Here is a 22899-nt window from a genome sequence, read left to right as displayed (position 1 = left end):
GTTTAGGTAAAGGAATCCTATTCTTTTTTACTTAGATTTTAAGCCAAAGGAAATGGACAGGCTCAGCTCTGTCCGCTTTACATTCCTGTAGCAAGAATATTACAACAATTTTTTTCTGCTTTCCTTAAACTGCAATTGAAGAATTACATTAGAAAAAATTCTGTCAATAAGGACTACTAAAATATAAATAAAATATAGTTAGTCCTCAGGGTCTTTCTCAGCAAGTCAACCAGCTGCCATTTTTGAAAGAAATCAGTATGCATTTTTCTATGTACCTCTTCAAGCATAGCTGTTTTCTTTAGGAATCCTTGCCATCTTACCTACTTTCCAAGTCAAAAAGTATCCAGCTGATGTAGATGTTAGACCTTTGAGATCTTATATGACTGCTTCCAGGTTGTAACACACTTACAAGCACTCTGAGCTACACATGAAAAGCTAGGTTCTGCATTAGGCGAATGCTCTTGTGCTATATTTGAGAATGAGATGTCTATGGAGGATTTACAGGTGCTTTTTTCATACTGAATTTTTAAACTCCTGTTTCCAGGGCTTTAAAAAATGTGTTTCAGCACTTGGATGTGAGATATCTTTTGAAACTAAGAAAGAATCTTGCTACCTGCTCGACTTAACTTAAGAATCTAGGGACATCATTAATGGAAAATCTGTTTTCTTGTTCATCTGTGCACCAACTTTTAGTAATTTCATCAAAAGCAGCTGTGGCTCTTTACGAGAACTTACTTCCCAAGCCCGCAAGATATTTCTGATCTTTGGCCTCTGCTTTAAGAGGACCCTATATCTACAACTCTATATCTTTCCACCTCTTTCTGAAGGGTTACTTGCTTTCTGGTATCAAAGATTTGGTGGTAATGAAACTCAGGAAAAATCAGATCATGCCAGTATAAAATGTCTTGTCTTTTATTAAAGTAGCCAGTGAAAGAATGATCCACTCCAGCTATATTGGAAATAAACTCAGTCAAGTCTATTTGAAAAGAGCGATGTTAAAAGTTGTCTCATTGTTCAAGCTTTTCATGTTCAAAGTGTTAGTGGCAACAAAAGCTGTGTTTTGAGTCTTGTTTTCAAGGAAATGGTAAACAAAACAGCTACCTTTTTTTTTTTTTTTTTTTTTGTGTCCTACCTCTATATTGTTTCATTATAATGCAGAATTAAAGTTACTCCTTTACTGGCAGTATCTTTGAATTCCTTATCCAGAATAATGTTGTCCAAATGAACCCCACCTTTTCTCACACCCCTCAGGTGGATACTCATACTGATGTTAGAATATTATTAACTTATTCAGACACAGTTTATCTGGGTGATACACACAAGATGAAATTGCTGTCAGAGGTCTTAAAAATGTTGTTCAGCTAAAAAGAATGTTAAAGAAAACAATCTGAAAGCCACAATGCAGATTGTTCCAGTACAAACATGTTTTAAGACAGATTCACTTTTCCATGGGTCAGAGAAACCTACAGTAAATGATTAGTGAAAATCAGAGAAGCACCTCTGTAATATGGTTTTCGATTGTAATACATAGAAAGCATCTATTTTTGTGATCACAACTATTTACTTCAATCAGGGGAGAAAATATTTTTAATGTTGAAGAGAAGTATAAGCAGGTTCCTGATGGTAGGAAATTCACACATCACTGCTCTCCACATCTAGAAAACACCACCAACAACAACACCAACAAGAGTTCAGAGAGTCACAGCAGTATTTGATATTCAAAATACTCCTTGGGCTTGATTTGAAAGGTCCACGACTGTAAATTCAGAAATATTTTTTTAACAGGACTATTTAACTCACTTTATGATGAATATTTTTCAATAAAACTCAAAAAACATTGTATTGGCAATGTATAGACTGGAGAGTTTCTTTTCAGATGGACCATAGGAGTTAGATATTTGATTCACATTTAAAAATAAGCAGCAAGGTCTCCCATGAAAATGCCACTGTTAAAGAAAGATAATGAAATATGTGTTAACACAGACACATGTACAGATACAGCCAAGGGAATCAATGCATGTTCATAATACTAAGCACATATTTAAGCACTTTTCTGAAATATGACCTCATCTTTGCGTGATTTGCTCACTGCCACAATCTTAAGTTTAATTAAAATTTGTAGTATCTGAGCAATTTCTTCAAAAAATAAAGAAGAAACTCACAGAACTAACATCTAACTCTGGGTGATTCATTTGTTAGAAATGAATTATACATGAGCTGTAAACAATGAAAAGTAATTCTGTAACAGTGATATTTCTTTGGGACACTGTTTGAAAGCTGAAAAAACCAACCCAGATCCAAAAAACTTCTATACTAGCAGAACTCATGTTTAGTGAAACCTCTTGTCTCAGACAAAAGGCTTGTAAGTTCAGTCACTAAGAAAATATAAGACCTGAAAAACAAATAACACAGGACAATGGCTGAAGGAGATGATAAAATTATCTTTTTTTATTTAAAAAAATATAAAATACTAAGCTCACCATTCTTTCTATAAGGTAATCATTAAGGAAAAAATACTAAAAATATGCTTGATAAGCACATTGCAAAAGTGTTGTTGTAATATTACCTAGTTATTTATTTGTTTAAGTGTACATGAAAAGTATATTAAGCAAAATTAATTTCAAAGCTGCAAATTTGGTACTGGGTTATGTGGTTTTTTTGTGATTTTTTTTTTTATGTCCACCCTACTGACCATTGACAAAACATTTCAGCTCACTGGTATCTGCATTTCCAGCTAGAAAAAAGAAATATTTATCATCCTTTGTAAATAAGTTGAGCATGAATAGATTAAAAATTCTTCTTATTAAGCAAATATTCATTATGGTTACCCATTTCTGTGTTAAGGAATTTCTTCTTAGCAGAGCCAAATGATTGAACCTTTGGATTCCCAAGAATTCAGGTGTCTGTGCTTCTCAAGGCCAAGTCCTCCTCAGAAAAAATTCTAAAGTTAACAGGTTGAGAGAGACCTTACAGGTCACTTTGTTCCAACCCCCCTGCCATGGCCAGGGACGTCTCACACAAGACCAGGTTGCTCAAAGCCCCATCCAACCAGGCCCCAAGCATTTACAGGGATCAGGCATCATAAGTTCCCTAGATGTTCTTTATGGAATATGTATAGCAAACAACACAAGTTTTGTGAGTCTTTGACAGATTTAACTCATGTGACCAGCACTTTCACATGGCAGATGCTAAAATCTGCAATTTTCATATTGGCAGTTCTACAGCTCTTCTGCAGCAGGTTTATCATCTCATATGTATTCTACACATACACATATATAGCTACATTTTTTCCCCTTGAGCCACTAAAAGCTTTCTAGTCACTATCTAGAAATATTAGGTTTGCCAAACTTTATTTTTCTTAATCCTCTAGTGCAGTGTGATCTAGTCATCTGCTTTTTGTTTGAGCTTCCTCAAGATTTATTCAAACTAAATCTCTTGTGTGAATTACCTGCAGAAGTTTGATAAGCAAGATGTATCTTTTTCACTGGTGCAGAGAAGTTTGAAAGTATATTCGTGACATAAAGCATTACTCATTGGTTAACAATATAAGAATTAGAAAATTCATTAATATAGTTAATGATCCTTAATTACATAATGGAATGCCTGTTACATGATTCTTTAGTGTCTCAGCATTTCCATGCATTATTGATAGCCAATTAAGTACAGATGAAAGAACTGGGAGAACTATTTGCAGCAAACAATTTATTTGAAAAATTTAGCTTCTCTTTCTGTTTTTGAATTACTTATAAGAAGGCTTTGATTTTTAAAAATGCCATTGTTGCTCCAAGTAAATCTTTTAAGCAAGGGTCTTCTAGCCTACACTCTGATTGCAAAATATTTTCTGTGCCATTGCTTTCTAGGTATGAGTCATTCTCATTTCTCCAAAACACTATTTATCTCTTAACTCTGGTGTCATATGCTATTCCTTCACTAGATGAATACTAAACTCAGACTCTTCTGTTTTCCTCCTCTTCCTTCAAGCATGGTCTCATTCAGTCCAACAGATTCACTTTTCACTATGACTGAATCTTCTTTTAAGAACAGCCAGATCTTTTATAATGGGACATAACAGGTTCTTCCTTTCCTTTTCTGGCAGATGTGACTGCTATTCTTCCCAGCTCCCATGCTGAGTAGAAGAGTTTGCTCTCTTAGTAGGCAGATACACATACTGAAGATGTGGTCAGTGGTCATTTCTAAGGTCTTCAAGGATGAAGACTCCACAGCATCTCTGAGAAAACTTTTGCATGCTCAACCACCTGCACAATAGAAATTATTTCTTTTCTTATGCTTAAACAAGTATTCTGTATTGAATTTTGTGCCCCATTGTCTCTTATCTTTTATTTAGGCACCACTAAGAAAAGTCTGGCTCCACCTTCTTTACTCTGTTCATCAGGTATTTATGCACATTAATAAGATCATTGATAAGACCCCTTGGATTTTTCTGTTCCAGGTCTACAGCCTCATGCCTCTCAGCTCTCCTTGCACCTGAGGTGTTCCACTCCCTAAATCATTTTCATGGTCCTGCTCTGCACTTGTTCCAATAGGTCCATCAGGGAGTACAAGATGCTGCCTCCCCAGTGCTCAGCACAGAATAAGAATCACCTCCTCTGACATGCTAGTGATGCTCCCCTAAAACAGACCATTACACTGCTGGCCACGTTGGCCACAGGAGCACACTTCTGGCTCTGAGTCAGTTTGTTATCTCCCAGGACCCTGTAATCTCCCAGGTCTTTCCTGCAAAGCTATCTACCTACAAAGACACTTTTCCAGTCTTTCTTGGTGTATACAAATGTTCATCCACAGATGCCTCTGTATTCAGCTCAGGTGCAGCCACACCTCCAGTCCTGAGTCCAGTTCTGGGCCCCTCATCACAAGAAAGAAATTGAGGTGCTGGAGGGTGTTTGAAGGAGGACAACAGAGGAGGATCTAGAGATCATGTCATATGTGGAGCAGCTGAGGGAGCTGGGGCTGCTCAGCCTGGAAGAAAGGAGGCTCTGAGGTGTCTCTATTACTCCCTACAATTCCCTAAAAGGAGCTTGTAGCTAGATGGAGTTGGTGTCTCCTCCCTGGTGACTAGTGACAAGATGAGAGGACATGGTCACAAGATGCTTTTGGGAAGGTTCAGGTTGGACATGAGGAGAAAATTTTTTACAGCAAATGTTATCAAACATTGGAATGGGCACCCCAGGGAGTTGATAGAGTCACCATCCCTGGAGGAGATCCAGAATGACTGGATACTGCACTGAGTGCCATGGTCTAGTTAACAAGTTGGTGATCAGTCAAGGGTTGGACTTGATGACCTTGGAGGTCTTTTCCAACCTGGATGATTCTGTGATTCTGAGCTGCAGGACTTGCCATTTCTCCTTTACGGGACTCCAAGAAATTCCTGTTAGCATTAAGGAATTACAATAAAAGGATGCATAGAAATTAAACTGGTGTCCTTTATCAATAGCCGGAATCCAAATCCAGCTTCTCTGTCTGAGAGGAGCTGCAGTTTGCCCGGACGTTGGTTCATTCACAATGTGTGGGTGGTCCCAACAGGTTTGCATAGGCTGGCTTTACTGGGAAGGCTCTTAAGTAGTCTGGATGTTAGGTCCTTGTTACTGTTATTTTAAACCAAATCTTTATGACTGTTTTCTCTAAAGCTCATTTTAAGGCTAAAATATGTCCCATTCTGAATTCTAGTAGGTAAAAACATCTATTTGAAAAGAAAATGTGAAAATAAGTTAGTCTTAAAAAACCCAGCATGTTTTCAGTTTTGTTCTCAAGTTATATGTAGTAATTCAATTTTTTTAAGTGTAGCAAATTAATGAATGACTTAAAATGAGAATTTTTTATTTTTCTATGAGATCTCCTCAGAACTACTCAACATGTATTTTATACAATTCTAAAAGTTTGTGTAATTTCTATGAATATTACCTAAATAACTTCCATGTCATCAGATATAAATAGGATAAAACAGAGTATTAAAAACCTTACGTATATGAATTAAAATTTGTCCTTCATAGATTTTCAAGAGCAGATCTGCTACTAAATAAGTTCTGTAATATCTAACAAGTTGTTTCAGAATATAGTCCCTCACATCACTCTCTCCATGGAGGTGAGTGATTGCAGCAGGCATTAAAAAGTAATATTAATCAGATGTCTATATCACTGCAACTCTAGCTACTTTCTCCTCTCCCTCTGCATCTTGAATAAACCCATTACTGCTGCTTGAAATTTCAAGTGACAGGTAATTTAAGTGTGGCTTCACATTAAGGGTTCCGAAAATTACAAACTACTGTTTAGATTTATTTGCTAAGTCATGTAGCAGAACATTTTACAAGACTGTCTGTAAAACTAGACTGAAAGAGAGAACACAGTTATAACTGGATGATTTTAATTTATTGTCCATTTTGTTTTGTTTTGTTCACTTCAGGGAATGAACATAATTTTTATATTGTAGCAGAGTAATGGACGACTCTACTGAAAAAATTCTTAAAATGTTAAAATGTTGGTGTGCTGTAATATAAATGTTGCCTTGTAAATGTTGCCCCCTTGACAAGGGAAATTTGGTGCTTTGGTCTCTCATAGGCCCAGATAAAAGAGTTGTAAACACTGCTGCAAAGCCAAACCCTAATCATTTCATAAAACACATCTCACCTTACCCTGCAATGGTTTAAACCATAACAGAAAAGAACAAAACGTGTCTTAGACTCTGTATCAACCATTCAGCACAGGCATTCGCACCTACTCCAAATAAGCTGTAATCAAAAATCCATTGAAGTCTTTGTATCCATTCTGTGAGCTGATGAGGTCATGAGAATTTGGTGAAACTACTGCTTTATTCCCTTCCAGGAGGGAGCATGTTGCTCTTTATAAACAAAGAGTGGGAAATAGAACCACAACAGGGAGAGTAAGGTCCTGAGCAAACTGTGACATATATAAAGCCAGCATCACTAGACTTACCTGGCATCTCCTATTCAGTGCACATGTTGTTGATTGACAAAAACTCAACATGTTGATTCATACTATTAGATTGTTAAGTCAATGCCTAAAAAGGTTATTACCATCTATAGTGTGATTGTTGATGAGGTTCCTGACTTTGCATACATTACCAAGGTCTAGCTGTATGACTTTGTAAAACTATTATTGGTCCAGATGTCTTCTTTTGAGTCTTAGCTCATAAAAATTTGAGAAATGGGTAAAGCATCAGTATTGCAAGGCCTTTAATAGAGCAGACAAAGCAAGAACAGAAGGTGGAATTCAGCAAAGCTCAGACTAGTGGTGAGATGTGTTATTTTAATGATTAAAATAATTTATCTTAGAGATACACTGCAGAGTAATAATTAGCAGACTAACTCAACATACCACTGGTAGTCCCAACAAAAAAGCATTCACAAAGCTGCCTGCTTTGTTTTGCAATGTAGACAATGTGTTGTCTACATTGCAGCACAACGTAAAACACTTGCAACCAAAAGCAAACATGCTCCCCTCCTATTACCTTCTAGGAGTCTAAATTAATAATATATAAGACTTTAATTTAGCTATACACTGTTTTTAGCCTCTGCAAAATAACTGAATCTGATACAATAATTGCACCCTATACCTTGATTTACCAAATTCAGGTGAGTAAATATAAAGAAACTAGGTACTAGGTTTGACCTGGGAATGAATAGTTTCAGAAAGTCTTAATGTGATTCCAGTTGTATTTAAGAAACAGAACAAGTGAAGGATATAGTATACATTTTCTTGATACAAAGATGGTTTATGGAAATATATCAGAGTTACCACTAAACAAGGTATCTCAGGTGTCAGGAGATACATAGTCATGTTAGGTCTAGGTCCCATCTGGGGTATTACACTGCTTCACCACAGGGGCTTGATTGGTAGTTCTGGACCCTGGTGATATTAATTTGCATAAATCCTGCTTAATTTGCTTAAAATTTTCTTGAGGTACAGGTGTATGTAGAGTTAAGTGCTTTGATTAACACGAGTAGATTTAAACATGTACTTATATCATGTTGCTAATTCCCACAACAGCAATTCATTAAAACACTTACAAAAATTAACTTTTGTACTTAGTGCACAATATCAGGTAGCATGTACAAGTGTGCACTGCACATGCAGGTATCATAGGGCAAGGTCACAATGGTTACCATGACATGATGTGATTCACCTGCTCAGCACGTTCACGGATGACGCAAAACTGGGAGAAGTGGCCCATAGCCCAGAGAGCTGTGCAGCCCATCAGAAAGACTTTGATTTGTTGGAGGGATGTGCAGAGAAGAATTTTTGTCTGCAGTCCAGCAAGGGCAAATGCAGGATCCTGCACCTGGAATAGAATAACCCAAAATGCAGCAGCAAAGGCTGGGGCTCAACCTGCTGGAAAACAGCTCTGAGGAGAAGAATATGGGTGAATTCTTCTCTGTGGTGAAGAATATGGGTGTCCTGGTGAACAGCAAGTTGTCTGTGACCCAGCCAGGATCAGGAAAGCCAAAGTTATCCTGGCATGCATTCGGAAAAGCCTTGCCAGAAGCTTTGGGGAGCTGATCCTGCCCCTCTACTCAGCCCTGGTGGGGCACACCAGGAGTGCTGTGTTCAATTCTGGGCTCCTCAGCACAAGAGAGCCATGGAGCTCTTGGAGTGGGTCCAGTGGAGGGCTAAGAAAGTGATGAAAGGTCTGGAGCTTTCTCTTACAAGGAAAGGCAAAGAGAGTTGGGCCTGTGAACTGAAGAAGAGATGGCTTAGAGGCACCTCAGTATAATGTGAAAGTCCCTGAAGGGAGAGTGTCAAGAGGATTGATCCAGGCTCTTCTTGGTGGTGCCTAGCAGTAGGAAGAGAAGCAATGGGCAAAACCTGATAAACAGGAAGTTCCACCTGAATATGAAGAATAACTTTATTGTTCGCACGACCACACACTCGAGCAGATTGCCCAGGAGGGTGTTGAGACTCCCTCACTGGAGATATTCAAGAACTGTCTGGTCAAACTCCTGTACAATGCACTCTATGATGACGTCATGATTACAGAGAAAAAAGGTGGAGCTTCTAGCACTTTTTGATTCCATGCCACTTGTGTCATGAGGGAAGTGTAGTTTCAGCAGGAGGAACCTGGGGCTGGAAGCAGAAGGATCACAAGCTCTTTTAAACTTACCCATTCTGTAATTCTGTGATTCTGAAAATGTATGATACATTTGGTCAACTGGAAAAAACTCAATATCAAAAAAGCTGAGTATTATTTATTGCTGAGTGTTCTTACAGTTGCTGTTGAACAAGTCTGGGGTTTTTTATCTTTTCTCATCCAGTCTGCCTGAGTTTTTCTTTTGTTTTTTAAAACAGGTCATAGAGAAACCCTCAAAAGTGAAAGAACTGCCCATGAAGCAGTGCTCTCCTGTGTTTATCTTTCTCTCTGAGTCACTTTTGAGCTTTTGCTGTCCATGTAAACCTGTTACACTAGGTTTAACTGTGCTCAAAATAGGGTTCTAGCTTGTGAGTTCCAAGGTGAGTCTCAAGTCAGCTCAAACTTACCCAGATTTGCTTGCTATGAAATGAACGGAGAATTTCAAAATCATGCAAGTAATGTTTTAGCCTTTCCAGAGTGATAGACAATTCTTTTTTCCTGCTGTATTTAATACCCATACAAAAAAAATAAGTTCTATGGACTAGACAATCTGTTCAAAAACTGTCAAAATGTCTGTGTTCCTGAAAATATTCAGCTTTCTTGTTACCTGAAATGTATTGTTCAGCTGGAATTTTTCAGTTAAATCCTTCAAGCAACCACCTAGAGACACCACTGAGAGACTCATGAGAATTCAGTTCCACTGCAAAAAAAAAAAAGGAAAAGCTCAGATAAACAGAGAACTGGAGTGTTCATGTGTTCACTTTCACCCAAAATCATGTGAGTCAATGTGAGGAATATAATCAGATGCAAAATGTTTTGGTTTTGGTGTTTTAAATATATATACAGAAAGATACTTATTTTTTTTTTTTTTATAGCAAGATCATTTGATCAAATATATTGGTTTTCATATGAACGACTGGAAAAAAGTTCTATTCCACACACATTATGAACTATTTTGGCACTACTGTGTTTTTTTCATGGGAGATGATCTACTGATGTATCTGTTCTGTTCTCATTTTCTACCAGAGTCCTTTAGACTTCCTTGTAAGGTATCTCATCCATTATGACCTATGTCCCCCTCAGAATTTCTCATAAGTCTCCCCATCCTGCTGGTGGAAGCATGTAATGTGGGATATTGAAATCCAGAACTACTGCCAGGAGATACCTTCTCTATGAAATAGAAGCATCGGCATATGAAATGGTGTTTTGATGGAAATCACATACTTCACCACTTCATGTAAATTCACCTTTCAATTAAAAAATAAAACACACAAAATACAGACATGAATCAGTAAGTCCCTTTCTCATCAAAACTTTGACATAATCACAACATTTCTGTTTTCTACAACTCCTGTGATAGTAATATGTATTCGTATGCCACAGGGCATACATAGATGATAGTAATAATCAGTAACAATGATCATGTTTTTGATTTCATCCAGTTTCATACTTTTCAAAGCCTACTGTTATCAGTAGCTGAAATTCTGCAGCTGAGGGTTTGGAATTACCCCACAGAGATTAAATCTCACTATAAGTGGCCTTTGTATATGCATGAATATTACATTAAAAAGAAAATGTTATCATTCATTTTAAATGCAGATCATTGAAAATATCCAAATTAAGAATGAACTAATGAAAGAGAGATTAGTAGTGAATATTATCAATATTCATAATAAATAATCTTACATGTTACCAATATACCCTCAAAATATTTCTGACATTCTCTTATCTTTGGCAGATGAAACTTCATGTCTCACAACCTGGTATTTTCATTTCCCAAGGAGCTTTAATGTTTATATGAAAGGTTCTGTCCTGACAGCAACCTTCAGGCACTTCACTGACATTATCTCTGAGTTATAAAACTTTGAGAAAAACCAGAATTATTTCTCTCATATTCATCAGCTGTGGAAAAAAGCCCCAATAAACTAGGATTACCTAACATATTATAAGGGTTATTTTTACAACCCAAAGGTGTGTATATATATGTGTGTGTGTGTGTGTGTGTGTGTGTGTGTGTGTGTGTGTGTGTGTGTGTGCGCGTGTATGTGAATTAAAACAGAGTTATTTTAAAACATCCCTCCAGATGCTAAACATATTTCATGTTGCTGAATTCAAAGCTTTCTGGTTGCTTTAGCCCAGCCTCTATGGTGCATCATTGTACTAGCAGCACATTTGCAGAAAAAAAAAAAGTGCTGTAGAAAACTTCACAAGAAGACTTTAAGAGATTCAGTTGACACTTAGGGAGCTATCACACCTTTAGTGGGATGAATCTAACCATAAAACACAAGAACTCACAACTTCCCACTTTTCAGTTGAGGATCCCAACCTCAGGATGCTCTACTGTCACAGTCTTTATTCTTTATCCTTTCTTGTTTTGGGTTTCCTTTTCCTCTGTCAGTGTTCTCCTAAGTGCTTGACAATTCACAGACTTAGTTTTTCTCTAGACTTCTCAGTGATTTTGTTATTTTTGATTCTGCTACACCTATAGCATATCTTAGTCCTTTCTCTAATCTATAGATATATAAAACAGGTCAGACAAACACAAGCAGAAAAACTTCATATTTGTATATTCATGCCAGAAATGTTTGTGTGCTCAACCAGTCTCACAGAGATAAACCTGTAATGAAATTTTTCTACCTTGTTAGATTCAAACAACTTTTCTCTGATTTCCTTTTTTTTTTTTTTTTTAATGATTAATCCATCAAGGAAAAAGAAGGAAAAAAAGAATAATTCAAAATTTGAGATAATAATCTCTGAGAAAAAGTAAAATGGAAATGCAGCTTACAAGTATCAAGCTGTTCAGGGATAGTTTTTGTACTAAGAGAGGCTAAGTATATCAAATATGCTCTTTAATGTTATTTGTTTTAACTTCATTGGGATATACAGGAATTAGTTGCTGGAGAACAAGCTGAGTTTAAGTTATGTCCTGTGCAAATTAAGCTGTAGTACCTATTCGTGTGGCAGTACAAGTCCAAAATTGTACTGGTTTTTACCTTGTCTATGTTCTCCATCAGAAGTTCAATAAATGAGATATTTATCAAATTTAGAGATCACTTGACCTTCTTCAAGTTAATACAAAATCATATTGACCTATGTTTGCCCATATCAAGAGCTAGTTCACTCATTTGATGCCTTCTGGATAGGGATGACCAAACAGTTTGACCCAAGATCACGGATGAGCTACATCCTATTAACCTCCAAAAAAGGAGAGACAAGAAAAGGAAAGAGAAATTGAGGACAAAAGAAGCTTCAAAGTAACTGCTGTGTTTGATAAAGAAAATACCAGAAATATGGTATAATGGCTATATACTTGATCTGCTCATCCATGACAGCAATGTGGGGACAAAGGGTTGTAAAACCATTCATATTTAGCAGTCCCAGCAAACTTTAGGAATTACCCTCCTAGTGACCACATTCTTTTCCATGCCAGGAGTCAGCTTTGTTCTCCCCTTTGCACAAAACAAGGCTTGCCAAAACCACTGAGACAAATGATCCAGAAGAGGATCCGTAGCAGTAATTTCACTACATTAAAAAAGAGCAAGATAGTTTGGAAAAGAAACTGATTTGTATGAGGGATCTCAGGAACATGATGGGTTTTTTTTATTTTTTCCCCAGATACTTATATCTTAATTCAAAATATCAAATATCATGTGATTTTGCAGGAGGAGGAAAAAAAATTACTAGATTATTTGAGTCAAGTCTGGTGGCAGATGAAGGACATGGCATTCATCCAGAATGCTTTTGTTTGTTTGTTTTTCACTTTTTATTCCTTTTCTTTCTTAACATGCACAGTTAATAACACTGTGCCAGCCAAGTTTGTCACAGGAAAACTGAGGTTCTGTGAGAGTGGTGAGGCACTGGCAGAGGTTGGCCAGAGAAGATGAGGATGCCCCATTCCTGGAAGTGTTCAAGGCTGGGTTGGATGGGGCTTGGAGCAACCTGGGATAGTGAAAGGGAGTTAAAGCTGGATTATTTTTGAGATTCCTTTCAGCTCAAACCATTCTATGTTTCCATGATTCTATATAAATTCTGAAATAATCTGTGGCAAACTTTTAGAGTTACAAGGACCACACATTATTGATTCCACAAATATATGTCCAATAAATAAAATTATGAAAGACTTTATCTATTATACTTTCTGTAAATCAAAAAAGGAGCATATTTTCTTTGTTAGGTTCCTGGGAAAGTGGTAAAATTCAGCTATCTGAAAAGTTTCAAGATTTTAAGTTGAACACACATGTTTTTATAATTTTGCTAAAGCAAGAGAATAATTTACAAGTGAAAATAATCTAATGTAGAAATTTACTTGTTATATTCTATTTTATCCTACTAATGGTAATTTGGGGTAAATTTTTTTTTTTTTTTACATTTTTGTTTTTCTTTTTTAAGTCATTGTTTTTGAGCAAGAAAAAGTTTATCAAAATAGTAGAAAAACAAGTCTACTTTATTTCCACTTTATATATTCTTACTATAGATCTATCTGCACACCCTGAAGGCTAAGTTGACAGTAAATTTGCCTTAATGCATTTTGTGTCAAACAGTGCTGCCAATGCCTGTGTGAGAGTGCTCTGAAGAGAATATTTAGGTGAAAAGAGAGAGAAGCTTCTCTCAGTGCTCATGAAGCCCTGAAGAACAAAATAGGTCTCTGAATTAAGCTTTTTATTTTATAGGTGATGTGCTGCTGCATTTGTAAATCCAAATAACAATTTTATAACCATTATTTCCCATGATTTATGGCTTATATTATATTTGTATCCAAAGTGAATCAATAATTTGCAACAGATATTTTTGCCAGTTATGCAATCAAATATTATAAAAATATATTCTTGCCTCAAAATATAAAACTATTTAATCAACTTAAATTAAATTCCAAATTAAGATAGAGATACTAATCTGTGTTCATTCACTTCTATCAATATACATACTGTAAAATAAATAGAAAAATAGATTCCTTCTCCTGAGAATTTGGAATATGATTTAAGGAATTTTCAGTGTGGGAGAATATCACAGCCCTCCATAGCTGTTTCCAAAAACTGAGTCTAGCCTTATTCTGCCTTTTAAATCCATAGAATGTCCCCAAATTCTTTATTATTTTACAAAAATGCTAAATTATGATTTCATTCAATTTTTGTGTCCAGGCCAGTGCCAAAGGACACCCAGCCATGTTTCATGTGGAAATAAAAATCCACTTGTGTTCCTTGTCCAAATGAAGGATGAAATTGCAGGTTTTTCCACATCTCTGACACCTCTCTGAAGAAAACTTTTAAGTGTCTGTCACCACTTGGAAAAACAAAAAAATCTCTGGAAGACTTGATATTCCTGTGGGACTCCACCAAATTATCTGGTCTTTAGGAAAAAACATATCATCATCCCATTGGGCAGATCCTTTTCTCGGGTTCTTATTCAGGATGTATATCTATCTATCTATCTATCTATCTATAGATATACATGTATGAATTTCAGGGAAATGAGCAGTAGTCTGAAGAGCTGGGCCACAGGCTAGAGCCTTCCTAAATGATATCCCATCAAGAGACTCCAGAGGTTCATCTCTTTTCCTGCTTTCCTCTCACCAAAGTTCACTTTCCAGCAAAGACAAGTAATAATATTTTCTTTCCTTTCAAACATGGGTTCAGAAGTGCAAGCTACAAACTGACTTAATTTTTCTGCATAGACAAAAGCCTGGTCTGCCAGTGTGCTATTGTAGAGAGGTTAATATTTCCCTTTAGCCTTAATTTATTTGGATCTGAAAGCTTGGTATTGCCACTTCTTCAGAAAATTAAGAAAGAATGCCTGCAATGAAAAGGTAACACATTAGAAGCAATGTTCGTCTTCCCATATTTTTCATTTTCTCACTAAAATATGATGGCAAATTCATTCACTTACAGATAAGAAACTACTGTTAAATTATGATATTAATAATAGTAGTATTCATTATTTCTGCTTATGTTGAGCTACTTTTTGTTTTTCAAAACAAAGACATATGTGTATTTAATGGATAGTTCTTTTACTCCTCAGCAGAGACAATTCTACTACATACTAGTTTAGGAGATAAAACCTGTCCAAGCTTGTGTAAGGATCAGAGTGTCTCATCTTAAGTTGGATTACTACTCTTGCAGACTGAGACCAGATAAACAAAGCCCTTATATAACTTAGGGCTGTTGTGATCAATTTGCCTGGTGCACCACTCTGGGGACCATGCTGTTTTACCATCTTGATTGCAATGATAAATCCATCATTATGTTCAGTGCGGTGGAAACAGCTCAGAGCCTTGCCATTTGTGGCAAATCTTTTCTATGGCAGGCTCATAGTAAATCAGTCTAACCTGAGCTGACAATGATTGATTCTGAACAAAATGTCATGAACAATCAAATCTTCTGTTTTCTCCTTCTTTTAAAGCTGAATAGATTTAACTCCCTAAATCTAACTAAATTCTAAATAAGAGAAAATGGAGAAGGATTGCTTGAGGGTGTTTTCTGTTCTCTGATTGATAATTCTGGGGGAAAAAAGAGGAGACTTAATTCAGATTTTAGAAATCTAAAGTGTGTGACAAACAATGCACCTGTTATTTACAGTCATTGATCATTACTATCATTAAGAGTCAGATAAACACATATTTTAATCCACATCAGAGTGCCTGTGTGGGAAGAAGACAGGAAGATTTATCAGCTCTCTGAAGCAGGTATTGTTTCTTTCCTTCTGCTTGCTTAAATCCCTCCCATAATGGATCTGTGCTAATGATTGGAGTGCCTGAAACATTTTGTGACACAGACAGCATCAATATTGTAACATGGTATTAGAGTCATCCAGTCAGCCTTCTCATTTTTCTTTGGTTGTTTTTTCTGGCCTCACAAAAGTTGTTGGAAAGGACCCTGAACCATTATGGATGTTAGGTGGAACCTAAAGCTCTCCCAGAAATCTGTGTTGATCAAAATCCAACATTTGATTGGACATGGTTGAATCAAATCCTATATTTCATTGACAGAAAATGTACAGAAAAAAAACCAGAAAACTGTCCTGGCCCCTGGCCCTAAAGCTGAATATTCCAAAGCCTGGAATTAATTTTGTCCGTTAAATTTTTTAAGTTATATTTAGAAAGTAATATACTATCATGATGTCTTTTAAGGCACTCAGGTTTTCTGGAATAAATGCAGATCATAAAAAAGACATGAATAAATCTTCTTGCTTTACAGTTTGTGACTAAAAAAAAAAAAAGGTGGTGTTGAAATAAAATTACTTTGGCTTTTGTGCATACTAAATAGAAAATGAAAATGATACAGTCACTGAAATGATTACCTAATTTATTTGTTTATCAAGAATATTGGATGAAAGAAAATAAGAGAATTGAAATTAAATGAATTGTAAGCATCTTTCAAATCTATTCTTTTTTCTAATCTACGGAGATCAGACACCTTGGAGAGGTAATCAGCTTCAACGTGAGGTAGAACAAACAGAAGCATCTTCCAGCTGAGACAAAAGGCTTTGCAGAGCTCATGTTTGTGAGGAGATGTGAAAAGAATAGCTTAAAGTGACTATCAGATATTTTTATATTCTTTTAGAGGAGTGGGAATCTTTCAAATACAGTATGTGAATATCATGCTTGTCAAACTGAAACACAAGCAAAACTTGCTGTAGATGGGATATTATTCTTTCCACAGCCCTGCTAATACAACTGCCTCTGACCTGAATTAAAATCACTATTCCTATTAACACTTTTTAAATCAGAATTACTAGGGGAAAGGCAGTTCTGCTTCACAGAGGATTTAATTATATCATCAGGTTCGGATATTCAAAACTTAGTTTAGTTTTAATTCAGAACAAATCCCAAAAATTCTCAGTGACAGGAATAGTTCAAGGGTTCTTAATACAAAGAAAATCCACTCTGAGAGACTGAACCTCGGCTGCAGTTTCTGAAAGCCCCGGGATTTCTGGATTAGAGGCAATCTCCCTGCTTGGCTGCCTCAGTGACATGAAGTTTCATAGTCTGGTCTCTTCAGTAAAACAACCAATAGCTACATATATGAGTTCTCAATAAAGCAAGGATCTTTGGAAGATGCCTGTCAGGCAAGTTCCTAATACTTGGTGTCTAAAATAACTGCTATTAAATTTAACTTTCTGTAGACTTTTTCATTACATCCCAAGTAAACCCTTTTTTTTTTCTTTTTCCCCAGATATTTTCCAATCAGCATTAATCACTCCATTATTGGCTATTGCCTACAATATCAATGCAGCACAAACCAGAATTGTTTTGTCAAATGAGGCAGCTGGTGCTGAGGACCTCTGTCCACACCATATGGGATGGGATATTCAGGGAGCTGATTTGGCCTCACTGTAGTTTGCTTGTGGACAGGTATTCTTCTGTCTCATTTAGCCCAAGTGTAATCTTATTTCAGACTTCCTTTCTGAGAACCAGCACTCCTGATCCAAATTAAAATGGTAGGGTAGATATTCCATCTAGAAAAGTTTAAATTATGACTTCTGGTCTCACTGTCTGGGGATATCCTTTGTATCCTCCAGCTTGGCTGCTGTTCAGTACTGTGCTAAGTAGTTACCTTTAGAATTATCCAAAACTTTGCCAGGTGCCAGTGAAGATTTGGCCTTCCTCAAGAAGTTACTGTGAAGCAAATTCAAACCTAAGCCATTTGACATCATTGCTCCAGCATGGATCCCCTTATAGAGATAATAAGTAGGTATTAACTAATCAAAGCGTTTTCACCTTAAATCCAGTGATAGTGGGCAAAACACAAACAACAGTCATTCAGTGGAGTGTGGCATGGAAAATTTTTAATACAGAGATTTTTTTAATGAGGGGCAGTCAGAAAAATAATGTAAACAAAGTGACTCAGAGCTGATTTCAATTATTCATATAGGTACTTAATATAATTTGAAACTAAACTTCTAGTGTGCTCATGTGAACTTTTCCACATGTTCCTGTGGAAGTTTTTAGAGATAATTTTAGCAGGTGACCATGCTTCACATTAAAGAAAAATAAAAACAAAACAAAACAAAACAAAACAAAAACCAACCAAACAAACAAACAAAAAAACCCCAAAACCCAAAGCAAACTAACCAGGTTTTGATCTGGATTAAGTACAACTGGCTGCCAGGCTAAGAATCTTGCTAAATTAAAAGATAAATTATAAATATGTACAAGTAACAGAAGTAGCAGTGTAATAGCAAATATTGGTTCCATCAATGAGCAGCAACGAAAAATAGTATAATATTTTCAGAACTGACAAAATACTTGTAAAACTAGACTTCAGACAAATTCACCCCATCCAAGATCTGGTAGCATTTTACTGGAAGGCTTTTCACTGTTTATTCTGAAATACCTGAGGTGCCAGCCTCTGCTGATTATGCTACAGGAAAGAGGATAAGCATGAGTCCACGCATTATACCACATTCACATTAATGAAATAATTTTGTATTTCTCTTCAAATATTAATGTAATATTAACATTAAAAAATAAAGTTTTTGTTAACATTTCTAAAGATTTTTTTTAATAATTAGAATTAAAGACCTGTGTTGAGATCATTAAACTTGTGAAATTATACCTATACTAGCAAAATAAACAGGGCCAGGGCCCATGGCCCATACAACAGGACCTGACTGTTCACCCTGCTAAACAGATAATCACCCTGGCCCAACTTTGCACAGGATGAACAACCAGACTCACATTAAACATTGGGCCAAGATACAGGTCTGGCACAGGTGGGACTATTCCAGCAGTGTTTGTTGGGAGGATAAGGGTATTTTATTGTGCAGGTCAATTTGGGCTGTGTCACTAAGCTTCAGTGCCAGAAAATATTGCCTTGCACATTTTATTGATTAAAGATTATACGTGTATGAATTACACTGAGTCCTTTTTTTCTTTAGCAAATCTCAGCCTTAATTTTTCTTAAATATATTACTCCCAGAATTGAAAAATCCATTGCTGACATAATTCTATGAATATGAACAGTCCCTGTCTTGACACAACACTGGGTCTTGTGCCTACATCTATTTAACAAAATCACAGAAAGTGCCCAGTTCCAGGGATTACCCCACAATTATCTGCATAGTCAGATTGCCAGTACTGTTGTAAGGGGACTCTAACACAGTCTTTGCTTCCTAAATCTGTTGGGCAATTGTTGGGTGAGGATAAGTATCCACATGGATGAGAGTTACGCTTTACTCTTTCAGTCAGAATGATCATTGGGTTTTTTGCTGGCTGTTGTGGGAGTAGCTGATGGGTAGGTGCAGCTCCACTTCCACAGGGCAGTGCCAAACTGACTCACTGCCTTCCTATGGAGCAGACTGGCACTAAACTACACACTCCTTGTCACTGGGCAAACACTGGGCCCGTGCAGAACCCTAACACATAATTATTATTTAATGTGCTTTTCAGTTCAGAATGTCAGAAGCAGCACAATGTCTGTTTCAGCACAGCAGCATAATATTTTTATTGCAGAGCAGATGACCTCTAGGAAACTGCATGACAGTGACTATTTGAAGGTGCCAAGGTTGTGGGGATAGTATTGGAGGAAGCTGTTGGGCACACCAAACCCAATGCAATTTCATCCTCATTGCCTGGGAGGAGCAGTCTCTGGAGTCTGCAGTCAAAAACATCTTTGCTACTTGGTGAGACTTAGAACAAGTGATATAAATCTCCAAGGGGAAAAGACTGTCTTTGCTCCCTTGTGGTCTTTTATTTAGCAGCATGGATTCACCCAACATGGTTTCTACAGCTAAAACATGTATATGTATTTTCAAGATTAGGAAAGCAGTGATTTATTATCTTTTCACATGCAATTGCCTGTAGGATGAACAAGAACAGCTGTTCAATAGTGTTGAGCAGCAATACACAATAGTTTGCTGCAGGATAGGAAGGAGAGGAATTCCATAATTTGATTTGGTAGGGGAGCTTCTATCCCCAGAAGTGGCCAAATGTAGTTTTTTTCAGGAAATCTTTGTCTCACTGTGAAAAGTGCTATTGTCTCTTAATTACTACCAATGATAGCCAAGTCCTTAATATTACATCTGTGATGAAAAGCAGCATTCTCCAGAATCTCACAGAGGCATTGTCTGTGTTCTGGCACGGGTGATACAAGACCATCCCAGAATAACAGCACCCTCTTCTGATCAGTCCTGAGGTTCTTAGTTCTCCCACTATCCATCGCTGTCAGCTCCCATTACTGCAGTTTCCGAGCTCCATCATTTCCCAGCACAGTGCAGTGCAGTACAGAATGCTATGGGAAATGTAAGCATTCCCACAAAAAATGTATCTTCCTCTTTTTTTACTGAATAATGTGTAAAACAACATGCAAGGTCACACACAAGCAGGAATTATACTCACGGAATTGTAAAGGCAGAAGGATGGACCTGACTCCTGAGTCATTGTGTGCATTCTTTTGAACTTATAAATATTTTCCTCTGCTCCTTCCTGCCTCAAGGTTATTCAGCTTCACTACAGCTAAACAAACCTGGTCTGATGGTTAGCTGTGCTGCTATAACATTATTGTCAGTTGACAACCTATGCACACTTGCCTTGTAGAGGACACCATCCAGGAGTACATTATTCAAAACCAGTGGCAAGCATAGGCAAACCTGGAATATATTACATTTTAATTTAGACTTCAAATCAGTGCCACCACATTTTCAACATCAAGCATTCTACAGTCAGTACATGTGAAAATTAAAGTTGCATGCACAAATCTGTTCTCCCTTAAGTGTTCTTCAGGCCTCTGAATTGCCTACAAGAAATTGCATGTGAAAAGATAATAAATCACTGTCTGTCTTTGGTGCCTTAGGAAAAATAAAAGTACCCTTTAATAAGATGATCAAACCTGAAGGTTTGAAATTTGCACTTGAGGTTATATAAGCACGAGCTGTCTCACCACGTAGACAACACAGTAAAGAGTTCTAGAATTATGTTAAGACTTGATGAATCCTTTTGACAGAACAGCATTGCTTCATCCTGGTTGCTCCACATTAGAGATCACTTTCCAGATTGTGCAGCTTTTAGAAGAGGCATATTAAGAACTGAGAGAGGCACACAGTTAACTGAAGCAACTTAATGAAAAAAAGCAAAACTTGAACTTATGCTCTTGTCATTATCAGCCCAGTCTCCCTTCCATATGAACCCACAGTATTGTTTAAATGAGGAAAGAGCAGCTGGAAAGGAACCAGTTTTTCATGATCCCATCTGGAGCTTCATCCTTGTGGCATACTTAAACAAGATGCTAGGTTGGTGCAGGGGCAGGACTGATAGGATGTTGATGGATTTTTGCAGACAGCCTCTAGCAAGCACTAGTGAGGAAAGCACAGATGGAGAATAGTGATTTTTGGCAGCTAACAATTGAGCCAAACCTGAATGGATTGGAGATATGAAGTGAGAAAAAGGCATCTCCCTGACCCCAAGACTATATTCACACCAAAATTCAAATTTCTTTTACAAAAGGGAAAAGCATTCAGCTGTCTGAAAACATCAAATACAAACAATTGTGTTTATTTTAAAAGTTGGAAAACATCATCCAAATTTTTATGCATACTAAAGTCAGAGATAGATATGACTTTCCAACCAAAAAGTATGTGAAACCTTACTTTTCTTGTCAAGTAACACATATTTCCATAAGCAGCTCAATGGTATTTCAAGAACTTGATGCCTTCCCAGAAATAACAAACAATTCAAAAGTTAGACCTCATGTGGGGGACCAATCTATCCTCACAATAGTTTACAATGAGTCTTTATGACTCTCCCTTCGCAGTGCAAGGGCTGTGATTGCCAGTGAGAGAGCTCATGTAAAAATGCAAGACTAACTGGTCAGAGGGAGCAAGCATAGCTGCATACACTCTTGAAATGAGAATCCAGAGATTCTTTAGGACAGCCTCCTATGTGAATACCAATTAAGTAAGTGAAAAGATCCTCAAGAGAGGCATATTTTAACTTATTAATACTTTTTTAGAACCATATGAGAAATTAGAGGTCATAAATGAGAGTGACCTTACCCTAAAAAGATTAATACCCAAATAGACAGGAGGATAAAAAGAAAGTATTATTAACTCTGTACTACAGAAGTAAAAAATGCCTGATTCTAAGAGATCCTGACAGCTACAGCTCCAGTTTTAATAGACATAACTTTTTAGATATTCAGCACTTCCAGACCAGTTCTTAAGTGATTTTTTTCTCTGATATCTGAAGTCAAATACTTGAAACTTGTTTCCTGAATCCCTTATAAATACTTTAATCATGACACCATCCATTTACTCTTTAACGTTTTGCTTTTGGGCTTCTTGAGATAACAGAAATCACTTTTCCTTTAAAAACAAAATGCAGAAAGTAAAATACATTTGTATAATTACTACTCTGATCTCCTCTCCTTCTCCCAGACATAATCCCCCCTAGAAAACTCTCACTTAATGGGCCATTCCAGTAAACCCTTACAGCTTAAAGATTGTTATGTTTAATAGAAGCCTGTAAGTGTTGAAATAGCAAAACTTGCAGCAAGATTCCCCGAAAGCTCTGCAAAAGAACAAGCTTAATGGATTTTTAATGGTCCCTTTACAGAGTTATGTAAGGGCAATGGAGGCAGTGGTGGTGGGAGGTTATGCTTGTGCATAATATTAAAAATATTTTGAGTGCTTCACAGCAGCATCAATACCCAGTAGGACTATATTCTCATGGAAAGTTACATCAAGGAGTTTTTAACTAAATACAACAGATATTGCATACCTTTACTATGAGTGCAACCAATGCAATGCTCCTGGAGACAACATGGTACTCTTGTTGCATTAAGTATCCTCACATATATAGATTAAAGCAC

At 36.8% G+C, this 22899-nt stretch overlaps 1 long non-coding RNA gene across 1 annotated transcript in view; it reads right to left on the bottom strand.

The window, feature by feature from the left end:
• Positions 1-22899, bottom strand: part of LOC116183450 (uncharacterized) — a 230104-nt gene that overhangs the window by 194059 nt on the left and 13146 nt on the right. Inside the window, exon 2 of the long non-coding RNA XR_014953551.1 lies at positions 9708-9800. This is a non-coding gene — a long non-coding RNA (uncharacterized LOC116183450). The remainder of the gene's footprint in view (positions 1-9707; positions 9801-22899) is intronic.

This window comes from Lonchura striata, chromosome 3 (genome assembly GCF_050655825.1).
Source record: "Lonchura striata isolate lonStrDom1 chromosome 3, ASM5065582v1, whole genome shotgun sequence".
Lineage (NCBI taxonomy): Eukaryota > Metazoa > Chordata > Aves > Passeriformes > Estrildidae > Lonchura > Lonchura striata.
The sequence above is the reverse complement of the archived record's forward strand: the minus strand, read 5'-3'. Positions and strand labels throughout refer to the sequence as shown.